Source organism: Octopus bimaculoides, chromosome 3 (genome assembly GCF_001194135.2).
Source record: "Octopus bimaculoides isolate UCB-OBI-ISO-001 chromosome 3, ASM119413v2, whole genome shotgun sequence".
Lineage (NCBI taxonomy): Eukaryota > Metazoa > Mollusca > Cephalopoda > Octopoda > Octopodidae > Octopus > Octopus bimaculoides.
Genome location: NC_068983.1, coordinates 29,895,341 through 29,904,801, shown reverse-complemented (window position 1 = coordinate 29,904,801; position 9,461 = coordinate 29,895,341). Strand labels below are relative to the sequence as shown.

At 37.0% G+C, this 9,461-nt stretch overlaps 1 long non-coding RNA gene across 1 annotated transcript in view; it reads left to right on the top strand.

Moving 5' to 3' along the window:
* The window catches only part of LOC128247273 (uncharacterized), a 76,949-nt gene that overhangs the window by 58,884 nt on the left and 8,604 nt on the right, over nucleotides 1–9,461 (top strand). The window lies entirely within an intron of this gene.

The window sequence follows — 9,461 nt, the reverse complement described above, 5'->3', positions numbered from 1 at the left end:
GAGATCGTTGCCAGTGCCCCTGGACTGGCTCTTGTGTGGGTGGCACATAAAATACACCATTTTGAGCGTGGCCGTTGCCAGTACCGCCTGACTAGCCTTTGTGCCGGTGGCACGTAAAAGCACCCACTACAGTCTCTGAATGGTTGGCATTAGGAAGGGCATCCAGCTGTAGAAACTCTGCCAAATCAGATTGGAGCCTGGTGTAGCCATCTGGTTCACCAGTCCTCAGTCAAATCGTCCAATCCATGCTAGCATGGAAAGTGGACGTTAAACGATGATGATGATGATGATGCTTTTGATGAGTCTACTTAATCAAAGCCAAGTTGGGGTTTTGTTGTTCTTAAGAACAACTAGCTACAAAAAGCGTGAAATAATTAATTCATAAGAATAACACCACTAAGCAATCTGCTTGTGACCATCAGCTTACATATTTTTCAAGAGTTAACAATTGTTTCCTGTAATTCAGTAACATTTGAATTTGTACAGGATCTAGATGCAAATTTAATAAAAGTAATGATTTATAGTCAAAGAAAAAGTACTATTTTAAGATGAAGGCTGATAAAAAAGTTAAAAGTACTATAAAAAAATCAAAGAATATTTGATTTTTTTGTTGTTGCTTTTTATTCATAAAGGATGCAAATCAAGAAAGTTTTTGCTTTATTGAATACTAGATCAATGCAAATATCTGATGGTATGAAAGTCAAAAACTTAGAATTCAACAAAGGAAAGAGACAAATATTTGATCAAGCCAACAAGGGAGCATAGCTACTTGACCTGCTATGAACAACTGCCAAATCTCCCTAAAATCACACCTTACTATCTTAAAAAGAGATGGGCACATTGAATAGTACAGTCCTGACTATATTGGTTTCAAGTTTTGGCACAAGGCCAGCAGGTTTTGGGGAGAGGCTGAGTCAAGTAAATTGACCCCCATTGTTCAACTAGTACTTATTTTTATTGATCTCAAAAGGATGAAAAGCTAAGTTGACCTTGGTTTAATTTGAACTCAGAACATAAAGATGGACAAAATGCTGCTCAGCACTTTTCCTGGCATGCTAAGAATTCTGCTAACTCATCACCTTACAATCCTAAATACGTTAACTATAGACAAATATTGGTTTTTCTCACATCACATAATTATCATTAGTTAGCTTTTTAAAACTTTCTATATTAAATATGTTAACACGATCTCGATTATCTGTCCACCTGTCTCACTACATTAATTATTTATTGTTAGCTTTTAAAAGCTTTCTACATTAAAAGCATTAAAACTTACCAGGGTTCACAGAAAAAATTTGGCAAGCTCCATTTGTGCAAAAAGTGTAAAAATCTAACATTTTGAGTCTTGTCTTTCATCAAGTATCATAGGTTGGCTAGGTCAAAAAATGAAGTCAGGAAGCAAGCATTTCAACATCTAGACATACAGTTCCTGAAACCAACCACTTAATTATGGCTACTAGGCCATTGACCAAAGAGTAAAGCGTTTAAGCTTTGCTATTGCCATTATGCTATATTAAAGTATACTACTTCACTGACAGCCAGGGAAAATATGCAATTACAAAACTAAGTGATAACTGAGATATTATGAGTTACTAGAAGTATTTAGTTTGTTTACAACAAAAAAGCTTAACGATGACAGAACAGAACACAACTATGAAATAGTATTTTAGATAAGACTGTTAGTGATAAATGTTGGGCTTGGCAGTAGAAGCCAAAGATTAGATGAGTTTACATGGCTAGCAGAGATGTAGAAAGGCAGTTTATCATTCAGTTCTGAGACTGTATATCAGGATGAAGTAGCATGTGTGGCTGCGAATGAAGTGATATGTACATACTTATAGGCACTGACATGGTTGTGTGGTAAGAAGTTTTCTTTTCAACCATAATTCCTGATTCAGTACTACTACATGGTACTTTGGGTGTCTTCTAATATAGCCCTGTGCCAGCTGAAGCCTTTTGAGTTGATTTGGTAAATGGAAACTGAAAGAAGCCTGTCGTATGTATCAATTTAATACACAACTGAAAGAGTCACAAATAGTTTCATGCTTTTATGATACTTTAACTAGGCATATTTATAAAATACACCACATAAGATACACCTAGCAATCTTTCAGGCTCTGTTTACGCATTATATATATTTTAAAAACAAGGATGCTGGACAGTAAGAAAATAAGAAAAAAAAAAAAAAAAAAAAAAAAAAAAAAAAAACAAACAAGAAGAAAAACACAAAGAAGTTTGATGCAAAAGATGGGACAAAAAGAAGAAATGAAAGTGAGAAAACTAAGACCCCTGTCCTCCCTGATTGCAAAAACCACAATTAATACAACTGGTGTAGAACAAAATAATAGAAAATATGTCAAGGTCTGCAAGACAGTAACTCAAACTGGAATGGGTGGTATTCTCCAGTTCGACAAAAGAAACCTGTTCATGTGTATATATATCCATGTGTCTATGTTTCTGTATTATGTTTTCCCCCTCCTCCATCACCATTCTTTGACAATTGGTGTTAGTTTGTTTATGTTTCTGTAACTTTGACAGAATGAGTACCAGGCTTAAAGGAAAAAAATAAGTACTGCAGTTGATCCATCTAACTAAATTCCTTCAAGGTAGTGCCACAGCATGGCAGCAGATTCTGGTGATCTAATGGGTTAGCTTTCTTTATTTACATTAATTTGTGAATATACAATTATACTGCATAATGCTGAACCTACATATTGATGCAAACGTGTGTGTATAACTTTTGTACACTGCAATTAATAACGCATGAAGAAGGTTATGAAACAGTTGTAAGCATTTGGAAATCATATGGAAAAATAAATCTATCTATACTTCTCATACTTCCTGACTTCATGCTTTGTTTGTTTGTATGTATGTAAAAGCTAAACATCATCATCATTTAACGTCCACTTTCCATGCTAGCATGGGTTGGATGATTTGACTGAGTACTGATGAACCAGATGGCTGCACCAGGCTCCAATCTGATTTGGCAGAGTTTCTACAGCTGGATGCCCTTCCTAACGCCAACCACTCCAAGAGTGTAGTGGGTGCTTTTACGTGCCACCGGCACGAGGGCCAGTCAGGCGGGTACTGGCAACAGTCACGCTCAAAATAGTGTTTTTTACAGGCCACCTGCACAGGAGCCAGTCCAGCGGCACTGGCAACGACCTCGCTCGAATGATTTTCTAAACATGCCACTGGCACAAGTGCCAGTAAGGCGACGCTGGTAGCGAGCACACTGAAATGGTGCTATTTACGTGCCACTAGCACAGAAGCCAGACAGCTGCTCTGGCAATGATCACGCTCGGACGGTTTCTGTATAGTTACACAGTGACTATAAAGAATTATAGAGATTTCTGCAATTCATCCAACCATTAGTTAAAAATGACTGCAAAGGCTTTGAGAAACTGTTGGATGCTGCCTTTTAATACATACATGTTATACATTTAGCTTCTACTTGCAAGCTTATAAGTGACTCTAGCAGAGTCATATTTAAGCTTGTTTGTTGTTTACTTCCAAATCAACCTTGGGTGTGCAGATTTATTATGGTCAAGGGCATTCTATGACTATCCACTCTTTTTTTGGTTACCTTATGTTATATGTTCTTTCTTTGTTAAGGCAGTTGGGTATAATTTGAGGATAATTTGGTTGCTATTTCTAGCAAGTCAAGTGACCATGTAGAAGCCCTCTTGTTGGTTTGTTAGGTTTAAATTGCAAATACATGTATGATAATCATCTTAAGTGTTATTAGTTCAATTGAAAACGTCCTGATCTAGCTATCTATTCACTTGCAGTAATTCTTAAGTACAAAGCTTCAAACGTGTTGACAATTTGAGAACTTTTTTTTTAATCATGCCCATTTTCAGCAATAAATTGTTACGACTCCAATAAAGTGCAACAGGAAGTATGCTCTGTTTATTCTTGTGTGCAAGCAATTACAAGAGTCTCATTACATGGTCTGTTGATTTGTTAGAAACAGCTGCCAAATCTCATTAAAGTCATACCTTACTATGTTTTGAAAAAAAAAGGACATGCTGGATAATGTAGTTTAGATATAAAGAAAAAAATTATATCAAACAGGATGGCCATTGCTGGAATGGCTTTGATCATAAGTCTGCTTATTCTGAGCTGATTTGGGATTAAGTGAACAACTGGTTCCTTTGTCCAGGTATGCATGAAGTTCAAGATATTTAGTCAATCAGAATTAGTTGTGATATGTGATACGTGTGTGGATGAAGTATTGAAGGCTGATCTCAAAACACTGCACCTTACGAAGATGACAGAGGACTAAGATATATGACATATTGATGTACTCAAGAAGACCCACTCACCCCACAACAGAATTGAGATCCTAAAACCAAAGTGCCACATAAAGCATTCGTGTAGGTGCTGGTACCATGTAAAAGACATCTGGCATACTCTGTAGAGGGGTTGATGTTAGGAAGGGCATCCAGCTGAAGAAACAAAGCCAAAATAGACTATGGAACCTGGTATGGCCCCGGCAGGGTTGCCAATTTAGCATATTTTATGCTAGAGCTAGCATTTTATTCAGCATTTAGCAGAAAAGTTTTGAATATAGCATTTAGCAGGGAAAATAGCAGGCTTGAAATTTTATTTAGCATTTTTCTCTGATCAATGATCAGAGAAAAATGCTAAAAAAATGCTAGTATTTATTTTATCGACCCTGAAAAGATGGAAGGCAAAGTCAACCTCAGTGGAATTTGAACTCAGAATGGATGAAATGCTGCTTAGCATTTTGCTCTGAATGTTAACAATTCTGCCAGCCCACCACTTTTTGTAATGTGAAATCACAAATATAAAATAAACCAAGATTTTATTCAAAAAATATTTCAAGAAAAATCAAAGGTGCATAGGTGCAGGAGCGGCTGTGTAGTAAGTAGCTTGCTTACCAACCACATGGTCCCGGGTTCAGTCCCACTGAGCGGCACCTTGGGCAAGTGTCTTCTACTATAGCCTCAGGCCAACCAAAGCCTTGTGAGTGGATTTGGTAGACGGAAAATGGAAGAAGCCCATCGTATATATATATATATGTATGTGTGTGTATATGTTTGTCCCCCACAGTATCGCTTGACAACTAATGCTGGTGTGTTTGTGTCCCTGTAACTTAGCGGTTCAGCAAAAGAGACCGATAGAATAAGTACTAGGCTTACAAAGAATAAGTTCTGGGGTTGATTTGCTCGACTATAAAGGTGGTGCTCCAGCATGGCCACAGTCAAATGACTGAAACAAGTAAAAGAGTATATGGCTGTTTTGCAGCCATGTAGTTTTGGGTTCAATCCCACTGTGCAGCACCTCAGACCAATAACCTTGAACTGACTAATGCTTTGTGAGAGTATTTTGATAGAGGAGACAGAGTGTGGAAGCCTACCATATATATATATATTTTGAATCAGCCCATAAATAATGCAGTTTTTTCAATTGCATGAACTAAAAGACAGAGAGGGACGGGATAAACTACCTGCATCCACTTACTATAAAAGCAGGTAGTAATTTTACCTTGTATTTATTCCTAGTGCAAGTTTTGAAGAGTACAGTTCGATTTTAACAGTTATTTTTCCAAAGCTATAATGGAAGTGACAAAGGAGCATATTTTGCTTTGAGTTCAATAGAGTCAACAACGCAATGGAAAGTGCAAGGAATATTAATGCAGTATATGGGGATTAGACAATAAGTGTAAACCAGTGTCAACAGTGGTTCCAGATATTCTGAGTGGGAAACTACAGCCTAAAAGACAAGCCTCATCTTGGAAGATCCGTAGAACTCGATGAGGACATCCTGCAAACTCTAGCAGAGAAGCTTGGATTTAGTCATTCAACCATTCAGCGACAACTGCGTGCCATCGGAAAAGTCAGCAAATTGGATTAATGGGTTCCTCACAAACTTTCCAAGTCTAATTGTGTGCAGAGAGTGAATGTGTGCTCTTCTTTGCTGTCACGTCTCATGAATGAACATTTTTTGGGATTGAATAATGACTTGTGATGAGAAACAGGTTTTCTATAAAAATGTAAAGCACTGAAAACAGTAGATAGAGAAATGAAAAACATCAGCATCCCAGGCTAAATAAGGTCTTCACCCATGTAAGGTGTTGTTATCTGTTTGGTGGGATATGAAAGGCTTAGTCCACTTTGATCTTTTAGACCCAAATCAAATGATAACAAAGGCAATCTACTACAAGCAGCTTGAGTGGCTTAAGTCAACACCAGAAGAAAAATTACTATGTTTGGTTTCAAGACAAAAGGTGTTCTTCCATCAGGATAATGCTTGGCCACATTCAGCGAGGATGATATTCCAAAGGCTGGAGCAGTTTGAATGAGAAACGATGCTCTGTCCACCATATTTACCGAACATTTCCCCATCTGATTATCATTTATTCCGCAGTCTTCAAAATATTTGGATGGAAAAAATGAATTCTGTAGACGAGGTCAGAACAGTACTGGAAGAGTATTTTTTAATCATGGACAAGTGAATTTTGGAAGTGGGGCCTTGTAAGTCTACCAGATAGATGGAAGAGCATTGTAGAAAATGAAGGAGACTATATTTTAGAATAAAAAAGAACTTTATCTCAATTTTGAAAAATAAAGGAAGTATAAAGAAAACCGCATTATCAATGGGATAACCCAATATATATGTATCTCCTCTTCAGCAAGAGGAGTGGTATTAACACTTCCGTTCTCCATAGAAGTGTGTTAACGATGCTCCCACTGCTGAAGAGAAATGGTCTGCAAGATCCCTATGTAGGTGCCATGTAAAAAGCATCTGGCATTAGGAAGGGCATCCAGCCATAGAAACTAAGCCAAATCAGACCGAAACCTGGTGCAGCTCTTATTCTCGACAGCTCTGGTAAAACTGTCCAACCCATAGGAGAATGATGATAATAATAATAATAATAATATACATATACACACACCATCATCATTTAACATCTATGTCCCATGCTGATATCAGTCAGGTGGTTTGACCGGATTTGCTGGGTTTCAGTATTATTCCCCTTAAAAGGGTCATCAGTACTATTCCTCTTCAAGAGATTAAAAAAAAAACAAAACCCTTTAACTTAGTAATTCAGCAAAAAGAGTCTTTGAGAACTTCACATAATTTAAACGTCTACCATCAATTATTTTAATGAGATGCTTTTAGCTCTTGCCTCGCATGTTTTCATGCCAATATGGTGGGTGGAATAACTCTGAAGAATACACAAATTGTTCAAGCAATTATTGATATGGCTGGGTGCCATTTCAGACTTCAGTTGTGAGGTAAAAATAGAATCTATTGTCAGCCAGGTGAAGTGAGGAAAGTAGAGATATGTTTCTTGTCCAGGAGCTAAATAATAAATATTGCAAGCCATTGTCTTTTATTAGTTTTAGTCATTGGACTGTGGCCATACTGGGGCACCACCATGAAGAGTTTCAATCAAATAAACCCCACCAATACCTATTCTTTCAAGTCTGGTATCTATTCCACCAGTCACTTTTGCTGAATTGTTAAGTTATGGGGGACATAAACCAACACAAAGACACACATGTGTAATTATAACAGGCTTCTTCATAGTTTCCGTTTATCAAATTTACTCACAAGTCCAAAGCTATAGAAGACATTTATCCAAAGTGTTGTACAGTGGAACTGAACTTGGTGCCATGTGGTTGCAAAGCAAGTTTTTTTTAACCAGTCTTGTCTGGGTCTATATTATAGCTATTTATCGAATCCAATGAGATAACATCATCTCAAAGGTGTCAAAATGAAAATTCTAATGCTGTTATTGGACTTATGAACTTTTCTAACTAAAATATACAAAGCTCAATGGCTACGAGTTGAAAAGCTGCTGGGTCATAAATTTGAAACCTAATCGCCAGTTTGCGACTCTGAACAAGGGACATAACTCTGCTTGCACCTTTAATTTGTGCGAGATCTGTTTTCATTTTATCACCTTTTAGCAGAAAGGATTAGTCCTTAAAAGACTCTTCTCCAACCATACTAGCATGGAAAAAAAGTAAAACAGTAAAGGAAAAAAAAAAAAAAGAAAGGAACCTCATTATAACATATTTCTGTTCTTGTATTCAGTTTTCACACGAGAATGAGCTTTTCGAAATAGCTTAACACAAATGAGACGACTGTCACCATATCACTTTTTCTTCTGTAAATTCTAGTTTCAATTAAGCATCGACTAAGCAAACGTTTAGCTTTTAAGACTGATTCGACCAAATATTTGTGAGATTTAGTGGATAGAAATTGTGTAGAACACTGTCAGAAGAACTGATCCTGTTCTTGAGTGGCAGACTTCAACTGTCAACTGGTTTAACACCATCATCTAAGTTTCTTTAGTGCAGTGATTCTCAACTATTTTTTTTGTTTTTGCCAATTTGATTCATTCCTGTTTTACTCTACAGGACCTCCATAGCCATTTGATGTATATAAAAAAATCCTATTATGTTTTTATAATTAGGAGTGGCTGTGTGGTAAGTAGCTTGCTTACCAACCACATGGTTCCAGTTTCAGTTCCATTGCGTGGCACCTTGGGCAAGTGTCTTCTACTATAGCCTCGGGCCGACCAAAGCCTTGAATGCATTTGGTAGACGGAAACTGAAAGAAGCCCGTCGTATATATGTATATACATATATATATATGTGTGTGTGTATATGTTTGTGTGTCTGTGTTTGTCCCCCAACATCGCTTGACAACCGCTGCTGGTGTGTTTACATCCCCGTAACTTAGCGGTTCAGCAAAAGCAACCAATAGAATAAGAACTAGGCTTACAAAGAATAAGTCCTGGGGTCGATTTGCTCGACTAAAGGCGGTGCTCCAGCATGGCCACAGTCAAATGACTGAAAAGAGTAAAAGAATATAAGGAATTGCATAAAAAATGAAAAAAATATTTTGCATGTTGTAGAAGTATAAGCAACTATTGTAGAATCACTGCTCTAGTGGAATCCACAGCTGCAAGCATTTGGGCTGGGTTTTGGTTTGAGGATAATTTTCTCCTTTTCTATAACTGTCTTGGGGGCCCTAGGGTCATCCTCTTCAAGAGATTATAAAAAACAAAACCCTTTATTCTTTTGAACGAATTCAATTTAAGAGCTATTTTTTCCCCTGAATTTGCAGATCAATCTAGATCAGGGGTTTTCAAACTGTGGTCTGCAAGGACAAGACGGTGTCTGTGGACAGCAAATACTTTTTATGGGCAATTTGATTTTATATATGTTTTTTAATCAAAATCTTTTAATTGACAATAAACCTATTTGTTAAATACTGTTAAATAAATAAATGTAAAAATATGTTATTTTAAGCAAATATTTATGTATAAATTTCATAAGTGTTTATAAGGGGGTCCCTAAGGTAAAGCCTGAAATATAAAGGGGTCCGCAAGGCAAAAAGTTTGAAAACCCTTGATCTAGATCATTCCATTCCAAGCATTCTACAGTCTCCTTCACCTATTCATCTTTCATCACTGC